This window comes from Gossypium hirsutum, chromosome D06 (genome assembly GCF_007990345.1).
Source record: "Gossypium hirsutum isolate 1008001.06 chromosome D06, Gossypium_hirsutum_v2.1, whole genome shotgun sequence".
Lineage (NCBI taxonomy): Eukaryota > Viridiplantae > Streptophyta > Magnoliopsida > Malvales > Malvaceae > Gossypium > Gossypium hirsutum.
Window position 1 is genome coordinate 20,166,999 of NC_053442.1, and position 22,190 is coordinate 20,189,188.

General features: G+C 31.4%; 1 long non-coding RNA gene across 1 annotated transcript; it reads left to right on the forward strand.

Annotated features, from left to right (window-relative positions):
- Positions 1 to 626: 626 nt before the first annotated feature.
- On the forward strand, positions 627 to 2,896 carry LOC121218507 (uncharacterized). Its single transcript, XR_005914790.1, has 3 exons — positions 627 to 845; positions 1,880 to 2,606; positions 2,698 to 2,896. It is a non-coding gene; the product is annotated as an uncharacterized lncRNA (long non-coding RNA).
- Positions 2,897 to 22,190: the final 19,294 nt, after the last annotated feature.

Genomic DNA, 22,190 nt, shown 5'->3' on the forward strand with positions numbered 1-22,190 from the left:
TTGCATTTTGTGATTCAAATTAGACTTCATGTCCTATGTCTAGAAGGTCAATTACTATTTTTTGTGCTAAGCTTTTAGGCTCCCTCATTTCATGAAAGTCAAAGAAGCAAAGTATTGTTTCCCATTCATGAGTAGAAGCTGAATACATGAGTATGGCAGCAGTAGTAGCAGAGATTGTTTGGTTAGATGGTTTGTTGAAAGAAATATTACTTGATAGGTTTGATATGTCTTTAATATTTGTAGATAGTCGAGCAACACTTCAAATCACACCAAATCCTGTATTTCATGAACGCACCAAGCATATAGAAATAGATTTTCATTTTGTCCAATACAAGATTCGAAAAGGGTTTATTCAAATGCAACACATAAGGGCAATTGAACAACTTATGGATTTGCTAACTAAAGCACTTGGAATCAAGAAGCATGAGTATTTGGTGTCCAAGTTGGGGGTTAAAGATTTATATCACCCTTCAACTTGAGGGGGAGTGTTAAGAAGTTAGTTGATAGTTTGTTGGGTAGTTAGTCTTGTTATTAAAATAGTTAGTTTGTTAATAGGTTGTTAGCAAGTGACCTATAAAGCATGTATATTTGTAATTATGATACACAACTTCTTTTCTAAAGAAAATGAATTTTTTAAATAGGTTCTTCAACAGTTGGTTTTCTGTCAGTGTTCTCAACAATATAGGACAACCACTCCTCTTATTTTCTATCAAAAAAATTTTCTTCTCTCAATTTCTCCAACATCTTTTTCTTCTCTTATTTTCTCCCAACATATTTTTTTCCACTCAATTCCTTTCCAACATAACATATTTGTCACAGATTCTCTACAAATCCATCACTAACAAGTAAGTTTTTTTTAATTATTTAGTTGATAAATCTAAAATTTAGAGATTAGTTTAATGTTTGTTGTTATATTTGATATTTTTTGTTATTTTAAATGTTAGTATCTTACTAGATTATTATATTTTAGTATATTATTTTCTTAAAGCTTGATATATTAATAATTATCATTTTTAAATTTGTTTAAAATTTGAGTTTATTTTTTATATAAAAGGGAAAATATTGATATATTGATGCATTATAGTTTATTATTAGTTATATTGTTTGATTGAAGATTAATATATTGGTATATTTTATTAATTGTTTGTAGAAAATCTGTTTTTTTTAAATGTTAATATATCTTTAAATTTTGTACATTTTGTAATTTTTTATTGTTTTATGTTTATTAATGGTTTTTATTAGGAAGTATAAAGAAATTCTTTAAGAAAATTTTATTTTTAATGTTAGTTATTAGTATTAGTTTTGATATTATTGTTAGTTTTAATATTAGCATATTGGTATATTGGTATTTATATATATTATTTTTAATTTTTTGAAAAATATATATTTTATTATTAGTTTAAATATGATTTTTATGTATTTTTCTTTGTTTTAAATTTATAGTAAGGTTTTTTATTAAGTAGTTAAAAAATTTGTATTTTAACTATAAATTTGGTTATAGATTTATGTTTATGGAATCGTAGATTAATATATATATTGTTTGTTAAGTGTTTTTACAAATATATAGTTTATTGTTAGTCAAATTTTAGTATATTAAAATATATTTAATGTTATTCTATTGTTGTATTTTAGTTTATTGTTAGTTGAAATGATAGTTAATAATTGGAGATAAATTATATATTCTCTAACAATAGCCAGTGCAGGAAGTTTGTTGAGATATGTGAAGGTAGACATATTCCATCACGTGTTGATCAATAAGTAAAATCTTCTAATTTTTTTTTTGCATGCAAAAAATTTAATTTTTTAAAATTTTAAATTAATCTTTTTCTTTATTTTATTTAAAAAATTGGAAATAACTAATATATCTATTTTGTTATAGGGGCCATTAGAGGTAGATGAAAAAAGGCACATCATTCGGCATTGGAATTTGGGTATCGAGGACTTGCATCCTGCCATTGTGGGATATCTTATTAATGTGGAGTTTTTAAACGTGACTTTCATGTGACATTGGAAAAGGAATCCTGCATTGGTTATAGTGTTGGTTGAACGTTGGAGACCTGAAACACACACGTTCCACTTTCAGTATGGAGAATGCATGATAATATTAGAGGACGTGACACTACAACTTGGCCTCCCAACCTATGGTCAACTTGTGATTGGATCTGGTTTTGTCGAGCGCAACATTATGAGATTTTTGAGGAGTAATTGGGCATGGCTTCAGGGGGTGAATACATAAAAGATCTCTATTTAAAAATGACACGGTTGGAACATAATTTCATAGTGAACAAAATTCGAGTCCAGAGGAAATAGGTAGCTTGAAAAGCATATGTTCTTTGCTTGATAGGTGGAATGTTGATGCCGGAAAAGTCCTGTAATTTGATTCACGTGGCATATCTCCCATTTATAGGTAATGTGGAGGAATGTAAGGGCTACAGTTAGGGTTCAACTATCCTTGTTTTCCTATACTAGAAGATGTGTCGAGGTGTATTAGATGGGATAGGTGAGATGGGGGGTTATATAACGTTATTGCAATCCTGGGCTTGGTATAAACTACCATTCCTTACCCCAGTTACGAGAGCCTTTATTGGATATCCTCCAATGGCAAGGTCAAAGATACTTTTTTCTATTTTATTGCAATCATAATGTACTTATTTTTTAATTAAATGGCTAATATTTTTATTTGAACATATTATACAGATGGAGACACGAGATACACGACACTGGAATTGGGACTAAAAATACTGCCTTGTTAAGAATGAAGATAGAGATTAAAGCAAAAAAAGGGAGATGATATCATCTTTGGTGTACCATACTTTTCTATTTCAAAGTATCGAATATTATGTAAAATATAATATGTTGATAATTTGTATGCAGTTTAACTAGAAGCCTTACAACACACTCGATATTAACAACGTAACGAATGTCATCTATTCACAGTGAGAGAGATGGCATGCTATTGGTTCGATTATATGCTTTGCAATAATTGAGTGGTATCAACCTGATAGGGTGTTGCGATAATTTGGGTTCAGACAAGGCATTCTTGATACTCCTCAAAACTTAGACCGACTTCATAATTTGGACAGGAGGGGCATCATAATTAAGATTGGGTCTAAAGGCATTTTCAATATATTTTAATGTGGGATGCAATAGACATAGGATTCATTCTGGTCAACCAATTATAATTAATTTCTTTATCAATCAACCTCGTAAGAATCTTGGGCTTAAGATTGGATATATATAATTAGGGCTCAAATAATTTATAATTAAGTTCTAGTTTTTCGTCTATTAATTATATAAACTTATTTAGCCACGAAGTTATTCCACCATATTATCATGAATGATCCTTAATTACTGACCACCTGTAAATGTGTTATCATTTATAGTATTAAAGTATAAATATCACTCAAAAATTATATAAAATTAAATCAGTGGTGTCCGCAAGTATACAGGTCAAACTGTAATATAGTATGTGTTACAACAGAACACAAAAAAGTATTTTGAGGATCGTACAAAAGAGAGCATGGATTAAATCTATTTGAAGTCTCTTTAAAATATTAAGAGTAAATAGTGGTAATTAAATCCTATATTACAATAGATCATAAAAGAGATGAATATTAGGAAAGAAATAACTAAAGTAAATAAACAATAAAATAAACAAACAATTAAATAGGTTAAACCAATCAGGAAGATTAATTCGTTTCAAGGGTTGTAATTAACTTCGGATTAGGGTTTTAGGGTGGACTAACTATTAACTAACCAATTATTACCTCCTGACTTCTAATTGAATAATCGAATCATTGATATTCACTTATCTCCCAACCTCACTTTCTCAACCAAGATAGATTAAAATTTACTTGGCAAACTTATCTCCCGACCTCATTTAACCTTCAATACTTCCTAGAGTTGTCAAGCCTAGCATTTAAGAACGTGTAATCTATACCAACTAATCTTATCAGGAAACCCTAAATCCTCTGTTAATCACATCCTTATCCATTCATTAATCTCTCTTAAGGGATTTAGTCACTTAATTTATTCATAATCTCAATCTCAATTGAAATAAATATGTAAATAAACACAATTAAACCTAAAGAGAAAAGAGTTGTAGAAATAATCTTATAGATGTCGATTGAAGCACGAACTAGATAATCTCTCAATTGGAAAAATGGGAATCGTCGCTTGCGAAGGAAAAGAAACTGAAATACTTTGATTGAATAAAAGGAATCTTGGATCAAAACCAAATCTAAGAGAAAAGAAAAAAGAGTTTATGAAAAACAAAGGAAAAGTTAATCTAAATCCTACTCCTAAACTACGACGGCTTTTATATGCGTCGAAGACGACTTAGTTACATCAAACCCCTAAGTTTTAATTTATCATCCTACACACTTAATTATACAAATTAGAACTACCTAAGGCCCGTGTTGGCCTAATAGGTCACAAACACTCACAAATGTGTTAAAAACACTTATTTTTTTAACTTTTACTACTTAACTGCTAAATACCAAAAATGCAATAATAAATAATAGAAGTTCTAGAAAACAAGCTCTTTAAGTGCGGAAATATACTAGAATTTCTACTACATTTGACGTTAGGTCAATTACATACCATTTCGAAAGCTACTCAATAAGTGTTTGTCCAATGACCTTGTCATCAGTGTGTTGCCTTCATAGGATATTCTTAATCTCTTTAGGATAAATCAATTCTCCCAATATGATCCTATTTTATCTTATGGGAACCATTACATCTTCCTTCATGAAAATTCAATTACTATCATATAGTAGTCAAGTCATTTATCACGAAGACAAATGACCCGTAGCCATGTTTACTTTTCATCTATCATGTAATGCTGATGAGAGGATATCATTTATCTTTTAGTTGGGCTATGAATACCATTATTGTTGAATGATGCTACATACTGCAGAAGTCATATATCCAATGCACCATCTTTCAGTTCCTCATCTATTTAAATTCAAGCTTTTACTTACATCAAAGTATACGAGTCAAACATGCATAGTTCATCATCCACTCAAGATTAAGGTGTGCCACACTATGAATGTCACAATTGAATAAATCTATAAACGGATCTAAGATGTATTTTACTTGGGTCTTGTTCGATGTACTGTCAGTCTATTCAGTCACATTTGTGTCGCTATCTTTTGGGAGTGATCTGCTCTGATTCTCAAGAGAAAGCATAACCCCAATTGGATTTGATAGACAACATATTAGTATTTCAATCAATTTGGTCATTTCTGATTAGACTAAGGATATGTTTAGATTATCTACTAATACAAGTTGTCTTTTTGTATTATGATCCGACCACGTAATACCTCTTAGTATTAGTTAAATGTTAGATAATCAGTGAGTCAATATTTACTTCCATTTTACTTAGTGTGCAAAATCGTTGAGGATAATATACAAAGAAGATTAATGTAATCAATGGATATTTTATCAAACCAGTTTGTTCGAAAAATAAAAGTATACAAAATTAATATACTACACTTATGGCACTAGATCCAACATTCCAGGCATCATACATGTTTACACAGCATCCACAGATGTTAGATCCTAAGGCTACTAGATACAAAGTGGGGTTTATAAGTACACCACAGGCCCATTCATGAGCCAATACAGAGTTGAGTTTAGTGGATAGAATACTGGTACACTAGCAGGTCCAACAATAGACCTGTTCGAAGCTTGGTCTAGTGGTTGGAATAGCAGTCTAACAGCCCGGCCAATTTTTTACAACTATGGTACTACAGATCCTAAGGTAGCAGAGGGTGACAATGATAATTATCAACCTAAATAACATCAATGACCACAAAGAATCTGACATCCTCTTTTAGTTAATTGTTATATTTAGGATTAATGTGATTAATATTTTAGTATATTGTTAATATCGTTATATATTAAAGTGATTAATAGGTTGAATTGCTATCGTTGGAATATATTAATGAAGGCTGTAACAATATATTTTATTATCCACATCTTAAATTATCTAAGTTCCGCCCCTAGCGTGCCTTGAAATATTTGGACAACTATTTTGATTATGACCTTTGTTTCTGCGGAACCCACAATGTTTACATTGCCATTCCTTTCTAATATCCATTTCAATATGGATACGAGATGATTCTAGACGCCCCTTTGAATTTCTATGAAGCAACGAGTTTGGTATCAACCCTATGTTATTTGGAATAGTAAGTCAGTAAGAAAATTTTTGTAGCCCATCTAATTCATGTTGGTATACTTTAAGGATTGTCTCTAATTTGTAAATCTTGTCTAAATAGTTCAACAGATCAATACGGCAACAAGGAGCTATTGGAACTACATGTGCACACAGGAATGAGAGAGCTTAAACCTTTCACAGTCACACCATCTCTGATGTAGATGTATGAGGTATGTTCCCGTAATGGCTCCATCGTGTGGACTTACCATTTTAGCAATTGTGAAAGTTTGATCCATTCCAATGAATCCCTTTAACAACATCAATTTTGACTTATTATGATTTCCTTTATATACAATCGGTCGATGTTTTACATCATTTGTGGCTATCGTGGATCATTACCTCAAATTGTTTCCCTATTTCGACAAAAAGACTACCCATCTTGTAGCAAGTATTTTTCAACACACTATTATAGGAAGATTACATGTCTTCTTCAAAATGAAGTTAGTAGCTTTGGCAAGGTTTGTGGTCATGTGGCCATAGCGTCATCCTTGTAATGCCCCTCACCTGATTTAATAACAAGTTCAATCAAGAGATGTTCCATTTAAGCACATAATCATATATTGAAATCACATTCACACACTTGCTTTATAACATTTCTATTATACACTTATAGTTCATATTTACACTACCAAACCTAAGTACATGCTCATCTCTAAGTCTAAAATTTATATATATACCAAAAAGAACTTGGCCTTGTAGCTTTGATTAGTGATGTGATCCAAGTTAAAGTAACAATCGTCGTAAAAAAGTAAACCATGTACCTTCAATCTACTTTCTTTCTCCTACACATCTAAACAAACGCATTATGTCACACCCCGAAAATAGTGGACCCAAAAAGGTGAGTAAAGTATGTATGTAAACTGTTTGGTGCACTGTGGTAGCATAATCTGCCACCCTATTGGCTTGATGGTGAGTCAGAGTATTAGCGCATATTAGAGTTAAAGTAACTACTCGTTGGCAGTATCTAAGGATTTAATTAAAGGGTATCTTCAAGTGAAGAAATAGTATGCCCTAGAGTTTTTGCTGAGCACTAAGAGCCTATCAAGTGTATAAGTTGTAGGAGACTCTATTATCTTTAAGACCACGTCATACACGAATCACCATGAAGGTATAGTAAGCTCGATTTACACGATCACTGTTCTAGTTAGTTCTTGTAATGGGATTAATTAGGAGTAAATGGAATGATAAGACCCTCTCCATGACTAGTCAAATAGTAATGAAGATCTTTGTCTGATCCTCTTTGCCTTCCCCCAATTTTTTTTGGGAAAATAAGGAGATTTGGGTTAGGTAAGCATCGTCACTTGTCAAAGTCCAAAGTAAGGGGACAGGGAGTTTATATCTAGTAAGGGAGAAGACATTCCAGATTACTTTACTTCCCACTTTACATTATGGTTCTTCTTTCTAACCTAAATGTTCTTTTTTTCCGATAAGATAGAGCTAATAACTCTTTTAATCTATGGATGATTCAACCTTCTAGTAAGTCTTATAGTCCTGTATGTTATGATTGTTGATGAGTAAGGATGTTAAAAGGTGTATGAACAATGGGGTGTGAGTGAAAGGTGTAAACGGAAAAATATATAGGATTTTTCCTATGTAATTTATCACCTTTTTACTTAAATCTGTAGTTAAAACTAAGTAATTTTTTAATAAGTTAATGAAATATGTGAAAATATGGAATTAGGACATAGAAATTCTTAAAATGTGATTTTATGCTTTATTATATAGGTTTCATGCAATAAATGGCTTATTTTATATTAATTTGAATATATTATATTTTTTAAGACATAAAATGGGCCATGTATGATTAAATTAAATAATAAAATATGAAATTATATTTAATAATTCATTTTAAAATATTTCATTAATAATTTGGGTTTTAATTAATTAATTAAATTGGATAAATTTAATTCTTTGGTCCTCTAACTTGTTGATTTATTTTGGACAGGTCTGATAGCTTTCCTGGATTACAAAACCATCCAAATTGGAGACCAAGTCAACCCAAAATTTGACTGCACATGGCTGTCCATAAACCACTCTTTGGTTTAATTGCACAATGTCCTTGAAGAATTGAAGAAATTAGAGATTTACCTGAAGATTTACACTTGACCGAGTCTCAGTCCTGAGTTGTTTTGGCACTCAAATTGACCAAAAATTAAGGAAAAATCAACTCAAGTTGCTCAATATATGGCCGGCCACCCATGGAAGATGCTTCAAAAGATGAAAACTCCTATTTTTAGCAAACTATCCCCCTTTCCTCACCCATAAATAAGACATTTTCATCCCTCAAGCATTATTCTCTCTTTCTTCCAAACTCTCTTAGCCTTTTCCATTCCCACTTCTAGCATCATCTCTTCATAGATATTTTAGTAATTAAGCCTCTTAAAGGACCCTTGGTCAGCCACCTTAGACAGCCATCAGCAACGGACCAAAGCAAAGGAACGAAAGAGCCTCGTCAGTTAGAGTCTTGGGTGACAGCCACTCTGATTTGGGTTTAATCTTCCTTTTCTTTAATCTAATATAAAGATTTTTTATATGTGTTCCTTGTTCTTGTTTACAACAATGTTAGCTTAATTTTATTTAAACTAGGATGATTGCTTTGATTAAATAATATTTATTTGATTCATGCTTATAATGTTTGTCTCTCAATCGATCATGTTTTCAATTAAAATCAAGTCTATATTTAGTTCATATCTGATTGAAATGCACCTAAATTAGCTGAGCAATCCTGACAATACAACAACTAATGGACACATAATTGAAATGTGCATGCTCAATATAGATCCTGACCCGATTAAACTGTAGGTTACATAACAACTCTGACCAAGCTCTGTTATCTGTATAGTTTTTAGATTTGTGTGATTAAATTGTTTCAAACCTGACATGTCCCTGTTACCTCACACAAATGCTAAGAAACTCTTAGTAAATAAGGATTAGTAAAATGCGTATTTACTAAGTAAAGGATTCTGAAAGGACCTAATGTGGTTTCCAAACTCATGAAAGATTGAGCTGCCATGGAATGTTTTTCCGAATGTTATTAAGCATGTTTATAATAAATTGAGTTTAACTAAAGTAATTATCCTAGTTTATTTATGTTATAATTGTTGCAAATTGTGTTTAATTTCACTAAAATCTATTTCATTTATATAGTTTGCATACTTAGGATAATTTGTATTAGGGATCATTGCATTTAGTTTAATATATTTTAATCACCACTTCTCAACTATATTGTGTTTTTATTTACCAAATTGTTAATATAATTTTACAAATTAAGCGACTTAGCACAAATACAATCCCTGTGGATATGATAACTTGATACTTACTTATTACTTGATAACGATTGTGTACATTTGCACAAACCTATGCGTTACAAGGGGCCCTACATAGGGGTCGTACGTAGTTGAAATGTTAATAAACTATCTATAAATATGGATTCTAATAGAAATTCCATGATCTTGTAAGTAGTTTCTACTGTTGGATTCAGAAGGACAATCGAAATAGAAACTCCAAGTCTAGGTAAATGTAGGTCTCTCGTGATTCTCTAGACCCGAATTTAACACGATAGATTATGATGATTCTCTGTACAGTCGATGTCCATATAAATGCGAATATCTTCTAGAGAAGTTGTTATATGTATGTATGGTTGTGCCTGTTCTCTATGAAACATTTGTATGTATGTACTGAAGTGTACGATGCGTTGCATGAATATGAAAATGTGTGGTAAGCATGCATGGGAAATTATGTTTTAGGAAGCATGATGTTGTTAAGACTATGAGTGAAATCTGTGTAAATGTGTTCATTATGTATTTGAGTGATACATGACCAAGTATGGTTGGCAATAAAGGGGTTAGTGTGAAGTGTCAAAAAAGTATATGATATGATAACAAACCCTGCAGTGGTGTTTGATGACGTCTGTTGGGATAGTAAACACGAGGTCTATCTAGATAGTAAAAATAAAAAAAGGCCAGTGTGGCAGATATGTGAAAAGATCATGGAAAGGGCACATTCTGGAATGGCGGATAAGTCGCATTTGTATACTAGGGTTTTTGCGTGTCCTGAGGGTGATGATGGGCAAACCTCAGGTGATGCTAAGTTTAGGAAAATCCATATCATCAAACATAAGAGTTTATATAGTGTCTTGGTGGTAAACCAAACCAAGCCTTTGTGGTGAATTATATAGAAAGCCTTCGTGGTGAGTCATCTGTAAAGCCTTTGTGGCAAATCATTTGGAAATTTTTTGTGGCGAGTCATCTATAAAGCTTTTGTGGTGAATTGTTTAATAAGCCTTTGTGGCGAGTCATTTCTAAAGCCTTTGTGTCGAATTTTCTGGGAAGCCTTTGTGGCAAGTCATCTATAAAGCCTTTGTGGCGAATTGTCTAGGAAGCCTTTGCGGCGAGTCATCTGTAAAGCCTTTTTAGCAAATTGTTCAGGAAGCTTTTGTGGCAATTCATATGTAAATCCTTTGTGCCTAATTGTTTGGGAAGCTTTTGCGACGAGTCATCTGTAAGGCATTTGGGGCGAATTGTTTGGGAAGCCTTTGTGGTGAATATTTTGGTATGCCTTTGTGTCGAGTCATCTATAAAGCCTTTATGATGAGTCATCTGTAAAGCCTTTATGGTGAATTATTTGGGAAGCCCTTATGGCGAGTCATCTTGGAAGCCTGTAAACTAAATTTTGTAATGCTTAAATGAGAGCTATTAGTTCACTTTCATAGCAAGATCTCATTATGCCCTTGAGGCATTTTCTGAAGGAGATCTTGGTAGTGTACTTAATTGATGAATCTGCTCTAGTGAACCGCCAAGATAGAGACCTTTGCATAACCAAAATTTGGGGTGGTATACGTGTCTGTCCATCTTAGAAATTCTTACATAATGTATCAGAGTCATCTGGATTTCTGTTGCATGATCAGAAATATGGTATTTATCAAACCAAGTTCATTCGGCTGGATTGAATCAGAGGTGCGATGTGACTGACAACCTTACAATACACTCGAGCCAATATAAGAATCCGTCGAGAGTAGTGTCTGTAGGTACATCATTCTTAGAAAAGTTTCAATTTTTATCTTCAAGCGATTGTAAAATGGGATCTGCTATAAGGTGGGAAGTTTGTGACCCACCAATCGAGTGGAACGTGTATAAGGTGGTCAAGTTATAGGTTGGCGTATAGTTATCTACAAGGAATCAAAAAAGTATCCTCTAAAATCTAGAAAAAAGTCCAGAATTCCTAAGTCGAGAAATTTAGCATCATCGTTTAAAGGTAACAATGGTTGAGATTCACTAAGTTCTGTTGCACTTATAGGTGCTTATTTGTAACGCAAGTTCTTGGAATTGGACTAGTGCAACAAGAAGGACAAAGCCAGGAATGTGCCAGGGACGCAGTTCGAAGAGCGATATTATGCATGTAGAGGGGCACTCTTGAGAATGTGGCGAATAGTCCTCTACACCATGAATATGTCTGTCACACTAAATATTTAAGTTGTAATGTTTTATACTGCTCTTAAGAGACTGTTCTAATTAATAAATAATTTATTCAAGTCTCTTGACTTAGAAAAGATTATAAATAAATAAGAAGTACATCCAGTATGGTTTTCCCCATTTTTGAAAATTTGCTAAGTATTTAAGTATTGTGGCATCCTATATTCGAGTTCGATATATTCAGGTCGGGTATAGGGTGTCACAAGTTCATTGGTATCAAAAATTTTGGTTTAGTCGATCCTCTGGAAGTTGAGCTAGAGCCAACCGTATATGCATAATACGTCGAACCTAGCTTAGTCCCTTGGGTAAGTTAAAGACTTCTGTTAGACGAATACTCTGGTACACTGTTAGTATTGTGGTAAGTGAGACAATTGGAAAGAAATATGATAGTTTCATTCCTAAAAGAAGGAAAATAATACAAACTAAACAAAGAAATTAAATAATACAAACTAAAAAAGGCATTCAGTTTCCCTCCTCTGCCGGCTGATCGGTTGGGTCAGTAGGGGCTTCTTCTGTCTAGGGGAGTTCTCTGGGGACTTCTTCAAGATTAATTGAATCTTTCAAATTCTCCTCATCTATTTCTAGCTCACTGGGAATGAAGAAGTTGGTCGATTGCTTCCATTCCCTCTAGAAATTTTCCCAATCTTCACCCTCAAGATTGTAGGCATTGAAGTTCAAGGATCTAGTGGTGACCTTCTATAGGCAGTTAAAGTTGACCTAACTCAGGTTGAGAGGACCCGCAGCAACTTGGGTGTGAAGGACTGGATGGGATCGTAGTATGAGAAAATACTCCGCTAGATTCTTTTTGGTGTCCTCTTAGTATTTTTCCAGAGTTCCTTCATTGGATTGGCGTAGATGCTCCAACTCTTTGTTGGTCTTGATAATTGAAATTTTCTTCCCAAGAGGACTCTCTAGCCTTTAGTTGACTATTTTTCTCCTCCATCTGCTTGATCCAGATTTCTAAATCTTCATATTTGGATTTCCAAGATGAGACGAAGGAGTTGACTTCCTTGATCTAGCTCACAACTTCTTGATGAGTCTGGCATAGTTGAGCTAAGTACTGTTCACCAAAATGCACAGTTTCCTCTAGGCCTGCCAATCTGATGTTGTTTTCATTACAAGCCTCTTGAAGAGCCTAACTCATAAGCCTGTAATCATGCGCCAAAACATGACAATACCCCGCTAGCACCAAGAATGGGGAAAGATATGGATTTGAGGAGAGAGAAGACAGAAAAGCCTTTTTTACCTATTGAGGCTAGTAACTATTTTGCTGATGATGGATAGCCTCTAGATAGAAGGGATATTTCCCTGGCCTTATAAGATCCCTCCACGGTAAGAGTTTACCAGTTTTGCTAGGAGTAGTAGAAATGGGTAAAGAACTAAGAAGGGCCTCTGGCTGGCCTTGGCGTATTGTCTCTGACATGAATGTAGCCACAAAAGGATCTGAGACGTGGACAAAATAGTCTACAGAATTGGAAAATTCTACTAGTGCAACTAGAACAAAAGGAAAGGTAAGGACAAGAGGTAGGGCAAGAGCTGAAGGAGTTATGGCTCTTATAAGAGCAGGCCCTCTCCTAAGCCTATGACAAGTTAATTCTGGGAGGTCACTACCCTCAGTATCTTGGGTACTTCCCTCGACCCTTGCCTTTTTTTAGACCTATCAATCATTGTTCTTGATGGGGCGAAAGTAACTCCTTCATTTTCGTGCACTGAGTCTAATAACGATAAGGTGTCCATATTGGTTGTTTGAGTTGACAGAGGAGTACTAAATGTACAAAAAGAAGAAGACCATGCAACAATAACATGAGAGTTAGCAAGGTCAAGAGAAGGAGCGAAAGACGTACCGTAACCAACTATATTCTAATGGCGTGGACGTAGTCTACATGTCTTATAGAAGAATAAGGGACATTAAAGAATTTGCCCAAAGTAAAAGGTCACTTGCCCGACGACCATTTGGACTCAACCCTTGTAGGCTGTAACACCCTCTAACCCCAAATCGTCATTGAAATAGGGTTACGAGGCATTATCAGACCTATCAAACAACTTACAAATAATTCACAATTAAAATAACATTCATAGTATAATTTAATAACAAAATCCATATAATGGACTCTCAAAACCCAAAACATATATAAAAAAAATGGAACTTGTTCGAATATTCCAAATTTTTTTTTATAATTTTTGAAAAATTTTGACAGCATTTCTACTTATTTTTACATAAAACCCCTTGCAAATTTAAAACCAAAAACAACAAATACCAATGTTTCAATCAAAGATTTTATTCCTTAGAACACTACTAAATCATGCTAAATAAATTGATTTACTACTTTAATTATAAAGGTTTAAGTTAATATAAAAAACAAACTAATTCATATCTTTCATTCAATTTTAAGATGTAATACTAAGTTTACTAATTTATAACTTTAAACTATATTTATCATCAAAAAAATCGTAACCATTTACTTACAACCAAGATCATTTAACATTTATATTTACATTTATATATACGACTCGTGTACAATCACCTAGTACATGCCACTTAAACAAAAGGAAGAAATACATCACCAAAATTTTCTTGTTAGAGTCGAAATCTTTCTGGATGCTGAATTGGACTTTGAACTCTAATGACCTGCGCACGGAAACAACCGTACGCTGAGTATTTCATACTCAGTGGTATTACTATAAATTAAACTATTTAATAATAATAAAATTTCAAACATCAACCATAATCTTTATAAATCACTTAAACTAAATATACATATTTATATATCACTTCATAAATCTTAAATTCATATATATATATATATTACATACTAATTCAATTCATAATTTAACTCATACATTCTTTCTCGTACTTTTCAATAGTGCCAAATCAATCAATCTCATTTTCAAATTTTCATTTCAATTATTTACCCTATTAACAAGGCTCGGACTTTGACAGATACGCGGATTCCACCCAAACACACCAGAATATCCAACCTAAACACACCCGGAATAATATAAATCCTCTATAACACACCAGTATATTATATCCTCCCAAACACCCAATAAGGCATTAAATGCCTCTTTGGATAAACCGAAGCATATAATAACATAATCATCTTCTCGGCCGAACTAGAAATCTCCTCATCACATCACAAATCCTATGACATGCCATTTGTATACAATCTAGTCTGATAAGTTAATAGGGTATTATTTTACTTTTCAAACTTCGAATTGATTTCCACAACAAATTTTAAATATTCAATCAATTCAAAACATCTATTATTTCAATTCACATATAATTCAATATTCACACATATTCTTACTTAATTTTAAATGTTATTACTTACCTCACTTAAAATGCCCCATGATTACAATTTCAATATAGCACTTAGTAAATAGTTTAAGTTATAGTAATACAAACCCGGAATACGCGTTTACTCCTCAACGATCTTTTCTTTTCCTTTGGATGCCGATGCCTCATTTTCCTTATTAGCTACGAAAATAATAATTATTTTCACTATTAATTACAACATTAAAAAAATAATAATTAAATTTTATTCTATTCCTACTTATTCCCAATTAAATTCTAACTAAGCTTACTTAATTTTCTAACTTAATTCATACTTCTTTTCTACTTAATTTCTTGCCATATTTAACTCAACTATTCAATATTCATAATTAAACCCTAATTTAAGGCTTTTTATAACTTAATCCCAACTATGTGAAACTTATAACTTAGTTTACAATTCAATCTTTTTATCTATTCTAACTAGAAATTCTATCAACTAAACCCCTAATTTAACAACTTGTTCAAAATGAATCATGTTCAAAAACCTATGAACTTCCATAACCTCCACTTAATTTCAACAAAACTTTGTTTTAAAGCTTCTAAAACATCAAAATTAAGAGAAAATGGCTAAATTTAGCTTACCAATTAAACTTGAAACTTTAAAATCTCAATTTTCCCATTTTCTTTTCTTTCCTTTTTTCTTCCCCTATTTTCGTCTCTTTCTCTATTTCTTTTATGTTCTTTTTTTGTTTTACTTACTTTACTTTATTTCTTTTATTTTAACTAATAATATTAATAATATATTATTATAAAAAAAATATTTTACTTATTAGTTAAGCATATATTTATTTTTATTACAAGTGTACCTATATAATTATTACTATTACACTTGTCTTCAATCTTTACCATACATTTGTCATCTATTTAGTTTATTTAATATATAATAATAAAATATAATATAATTAATATAATATGTATAATTGTTTTGTTCTACTATCATTTTAATATCTTTTGATTAGATTTGTTCTCCTGCATCTGGAGCTCTCATTCTTAAAGGATTTGCTTTTATTCCAGTATTCTTGTAAAGATATTAAACCTCCATTAAAGGGGGATGTAGAGATTCAACTTCTCCTTTATTACTCTGCCATCTAGTATTATGTCTTATTGTATTAACAGATTCTAAATAATATTAATCTTCATACAATAGGAAAACAATTAGATTATATTGAGAATCTGGTAGAGAGTCAACCAATCAGGAAAGAACAAGTAAAATAGATAATCGAAAAAAGTTCCAAAGAACCAATATTCACACCTTATGAGATTCCAAAAACTTTCCAAAAATCCTAAAATGATTTCCTAACAGAAATCCAAAATAGACTTAATGCTTTGGAAAGCTACAAGTCTGAATTAATTGCCCTTGATACCCCAATACAAGCCCAATATTCAGTAAATACATTACACCAATCCTCCCAATCTGACTCGGATCAGTCAAATGAACAACAAATTAACAACATGACTTGGAAAGAACCAAAAAGATTATATTATCCAAAAATCACTGCACCTGATCTTAATATAGAAGAAAAACATGTTTTCCAAAATAAATACAATGCTAATACAATCTATGAATGGAATATAGATGAAATGTCTGGATACAATATTCTTAGTTTATTACACCAAATGAAAATGGTTTCAAATGTTTATAAAACCCAAAATCAAAATGGATTAATCACTGATCATGATATAGCTAATCTTTTAGTTGCTGAATTTACTGGTCAATTAAAAGGATGGTGGGATCATGCACTCACTAAAACCCAACAGGAAGAAATTTTAAAAGCAATAAAAAATATGACAAAGATAGAATTATTTTAGACGAACAAGGAAGAGAAATCCAAGATGCAGTAGCAACTTTAATTTTCTCAATCTCTAAGCACTTTATTGGAGATCCTTCTCATCTTAAAGAAAGAATATTTCAGAAAATTATAAAAAACCCAAATATAGAAAATACAGAAAAGGAAAGAAATAACAAAAAATAGAAAACAAAATTGATAAAACAATAAAATGTTATAGGTGTGGAAAACCAGGACATATTTCAAAATATTTTAAAATCAAAAGAAAAATCAATAATTTAAATCTAGATGAAGAGATAGAACAAAAATTAAATGAAATCCTATTAGAAACAACTTCTTCTGAAAATGATAAATCTACTGAAATAGATGAATTACAAATAGATGAATTACATACAACATCTCAGTCTTCTAGTGATGAAAATGAACCTTCAATTAACATGTTAACCAAAGATCAAGAATTTATGATTGAAGTTATTGATAAAATTCAAGACCTAGAGCTTAAAAGAGAATAACTTTTGAAATTAGAATCCTCATTAAAAGAAAAACCAGAAAAAAAACAAATCATTTCTAGTCAATCACAATACAAGACATAATATATAATAAATATGAAAAAATAAAACCAAGGAAAATTACAAATTCTGAATTACAGTTGGAAATAAAACAGATTAAATTGGAACTTTCTCAGCTTAAAACAGAACAACAAGAAATGAAAGAACAAATAAGGACCTTAAAACACAAAACCTCAGAAAAAAGTTCGTCAGAAACTGAACCTGAAGAAAATACACAAGAATATATGATGATTCTAACTGAAGTATCTATTCAAAGATATTTAATAAAAATAAATATTATTATAAATAATGAAATTCAATTAGAAACAATAGCTCTTTTTGATACAGGAGCGGACCAAAACTGCATTAGAGAAGGAATAATTCCAACAAAATATTATAATAAAACATCATAATCTCTTAAACCTGCAAATGGTAAAAAACTAAAAATTACTTACAAAATTCTCAATGCAGAAATATCCAATAAAGGTATAAAATATCAAACAAGTTTTTTAATGGTAAAAGATATTACCCAAGATGTCATATAGGAACCCCATCCATATCCTTACTCAAACCTTATAAAGTAACAAATAATTCTATCTCCACCAAAGTTTTAAACACTAAGGTGTAATTTCCTTTTGTAGAAAAACTGAAAATAAGAAATCTCAACCTATTAAAATCTTTATCCATTCATAATGGGCAAATTAATAATTTAATTAATTATAAACAGAAGCAAATCTCTTTTCTAAAAGAAGAAATATGTTTTAAAACACGAAGTAACATTACCATATGAAAACGATTTTGATGAAAGACAAATACCCACAAAAGCAAGACCCATACAAATGAACAAAAAAATGGAAGAATTTTGTAGAAAATAAATACAAGACCTTCTTAATAAAAATTTAATTAGGAAGAGCAGTTCCCCTTGGAGTTGTTCAGCATTCTATGTAATAAAAAATGCAAAACTTGAAAGAGGAACACCAACATTAGTAATTAATTACAAACCTCTTAATCAAGCATTAAAATGGATTAGATATCCAATACCAAATAAGAAAGATTTGTTACAAAAACTTTGTAATGCAAATATTTTCTAAAAATTTAACATGAAATCTGGATTTTGGCAAATCCAAATAAAAGAAGAAGAAAGATATAAAACAACATTTACCGTACCATTTGCACAATATGAATGGAATGTAATGCCTTTTGGGTTAAAAAATGCTCCATTTGAGTTTCAAAGAATAATGAATGATATTTTTTACCAATATTCTCAATTCACAATAGTATACATCGATGATATATTAGTATTTTCAGAAAATTTAAAAAACACTTCAAACATATATCGATCTTTATAAAAGTCATAAGAAATAATTGTTTAGTAGTTTTTAAATCAAAAATAAGTTTGTTCCAAACCAAAGGAAGGTTTTTAGGTCATTATATTATCCAAGGAACTATTACCCCAATAGAACGATCTATAGAGTTTGCTAGCAAATTCCCAGACCAAATTCTTGATAAAGTCCAATTACAAAGATTTTTAGGAAGCCTCAATTATGTCATAAACTTTTATCCAGGTCTTAGCAAATTATGTAACTCGTTATATGATAGGCTCAAAAAGAATCCACAACCTTGGACAAATAACCATACCAATATTATCACCCAAATAAAAAAAAATCACTAAGCTTCCTTGTTTATATTTAGTTGATCCAAATGCCCCCAAAATTGTTGAGATAGATGCTTCTGAAATAGGATATGGTGGGATCCTAAAACAAGTTAAAGGAGGAAAATAACAAATAGTCTAGTTTACTTTCAGACACAGGAATCCTACTTAGCAAAATTACAGTGCTATTAAAAAGAAATTTTATCAATTATTTTGTGTATTACAAAATTCCAAAGTGATTTATTAAATCAAAAATTTCTTTTACGAATCGATTGCAAATCAACAAAAGAAGTTTTACAAAAAGATGTTCAAAACATTGCCTCAAAATAGAATTTTGTGAGATAGCATGCAATTTTGAGCATATTTGATTTTGATATTGAATACATTAAAGGAAAAACTAATTCTTTGCCTGATTTTCTCACCGGAGAATTTCTTCAAAAATGCCACCCAAACACCAAGACAAAGGAAAAGAGAAAATAGAAGAATCATCCAAAACCCAAATCACCTCAAAACCAATTAAGTCATGGTATGAAGTTTGCCATGAAGAAGATGAGAAATCATCATCATCGTCAAAATCCTCCAAAAATACAATAATTCAATATGCACAAGATCAAAATGAGATTGGTTCTCAAATCAAAAAATGGATTGAGTCTCTATCTCAATCTCCGAAAGTAGCATTGGCCTTTTTACAAATGAAAGAGGAAACTCCTCTCAAACAAATTACTGCTGAAGCAGCAAAGGTTTCAAAAAATAAAGAGATTGTTTTACACAAACCAAAATCTCTTTAAAATGTTTTAAAAGAGACTTCTCTCCAAGATGTTTTTCTAAAAGAGATAGCAATGTCTTCACAGACTGCTACACAAAAATCTTCACAATATTTTCCAAACAAATATTTTGAAAAAATTCTTGCTATGGAGGAAAAATTTTCAGAAAAACCTCCACAAATACTTACAAAAGAACTTTTCAATGGATGGCATTTCAAACCATTGGATTCTCAAAAACCCCAACAGTATTATGCAAATATTCTGGTCCAAACTGGATTAGTATTGTTCAAACATTACATAGATCCAGAAGATCCAAATTTTATTACCCATTCAATAGCCCAAATATTAAAAATTCTTTGACCAAAAGATTGGAGTGAAAACACTAATTCTCCAAAGAAATTCCCAGCCAAATTTACCACCAAAATAGATCATTACCCATATTTTACATATTCGGATTACCAAATGGCATGGTACAATGCCTTCTTAATGAACAACCAACACATGAGACATTCTTGACTCATATATTTCAAATATGGCACCCAATTCAAATTCCCAAACTGGTTCCAAGAGTGGTGGAATTGGTATGGACCATCATCCTTTGAGATATTACCAGAAAAAATTCAAAACTTATGGCCCAAATTCTTTGACAAATTTCATCCTGAACCAGATCAAAAACACATTTACAAGACAATCCATTTTTTCTCAAAACTATGCATTTCTTGGATTGTCTCATGAAATTATTCTTATGAGCAAAACCAACATACTGGAATTTCATTATTAGTTCGCAACTACAAGACTAAATGGTGGGACAAATTTAATGATGAAAAATATGATTCAAAATATTTGGATAATTTTTTCAACAAGAATCTAAGATTATGTAAATCCGTAGCCCTGGATCAAACCACAGCAAAATTTCTTTAAGCAAAGTCGATAGCTAGTGCAATGTTAGCTCAAGCCAAGACCAAAAAGGAATACAAATAACTCATGGTTGAAATGCTCAGCTCATTAGACTCCGAATCTGAAGATGAATCTTTAGCATCCTCAATCAAGACAGTGGATCTTGCAGATGATACCACTTCGGTGACCATCACCAGGTCTAAGAAGAAATGATACAAGAAAAGATGTGTGAACAGGAAAGATTCCTTGCAAAGAATGATGCATGAATAGAAAAGTTTCCCTGCAAGAAAAGACAAGGTGAACAGGAAATATTCCTTGCAAGAAATGATGTGTGAACAGAAAATATTCCCTGCAAGAAAAGACAAGAAAAAGAAAAGACAAGTGAACAATTCTGTAATTTGTATTTTTGTAATTAGAGAATATTTTTGTAATGAGAGAATATATTCTCTGAAAAGTTTGAATTAAAATTTCAAATGTAATGATTTCCCGATTCAAATGATGTAAAGAGAATAGCCCTCTATAAAAGGCTATCAGATTGAGAATGGAAGGCAAAACTCGATTTACCCATTTGAGTTGTTTCTCCAAATTTTCCAAAAAGTTTCTCAAAGTTTCTCAAAATTTTTAAGTTTACAAAATTTAATTTTTAAGTTTCCAAATTTTCAAATTAAGTTTTCAAACATAAGCTTTCAAATTAAAAATATCTCATTACCAATCCGATCCTCGGATCTTCAGGACTTACTAGTATCAGAGCCAATGAAGAGTAGGTATTTCTAAGTTTAAGAAAAAATTCTATTTGTTTTCAATATTTTCAAGTTCTAGTTTAACTATCTTCATTAATGTATTATTATTTTGCTGAGAATTGATACAGTGTCCAGTTAGCCATGGGTTAGGCATGTTAAAGACATAGTATCCCTGTAGGCAACTTAATTAATTGGAAAATCTAGATAGTAGAACCCCCTGTAGGAAATAAGAAAACAAAGGATGTTTCTTTTCCTAAGAAGAACCAATTCTTCTGTAAGCTTTGTTTCTAATCAATCCCAATAATCTGACCAAACCTCAAACAACACCATTAATGAACAAGAAGAACATTATGAAAATATTCCCCAAAGATTTGATAATTGGACTCTTCCAAGGGTTCCAACTAACCAAGTCTATAAGAAAACAACTTTTGAAAATTTAAATGTTTTTTGCAGTTATGTTATAAAAACAAAAGAAAGAAGTTTATCTATTCAAAAAGAATATGAAACAATCCAATTATTAGATAAAGTCGTCATTAATAAACTCAAAGAACAAAGATACAAATATATCCATTTTGGATTAGTCCAGGTTGGGGTCAAACCTCTTAGTGTTGAAGCTACCAAAAATACCTCAATTTTAGTAGTCTTAAGAGACCAAAGACACATCATGATTAATGACTCATTATTAGGAACTATAGAAACAAGCCTATGTACAGGCCCAATACATTTTAATTGTTATCCAAATTTTATAGTTTCTTTGACTGATAAAAATATTTTACAA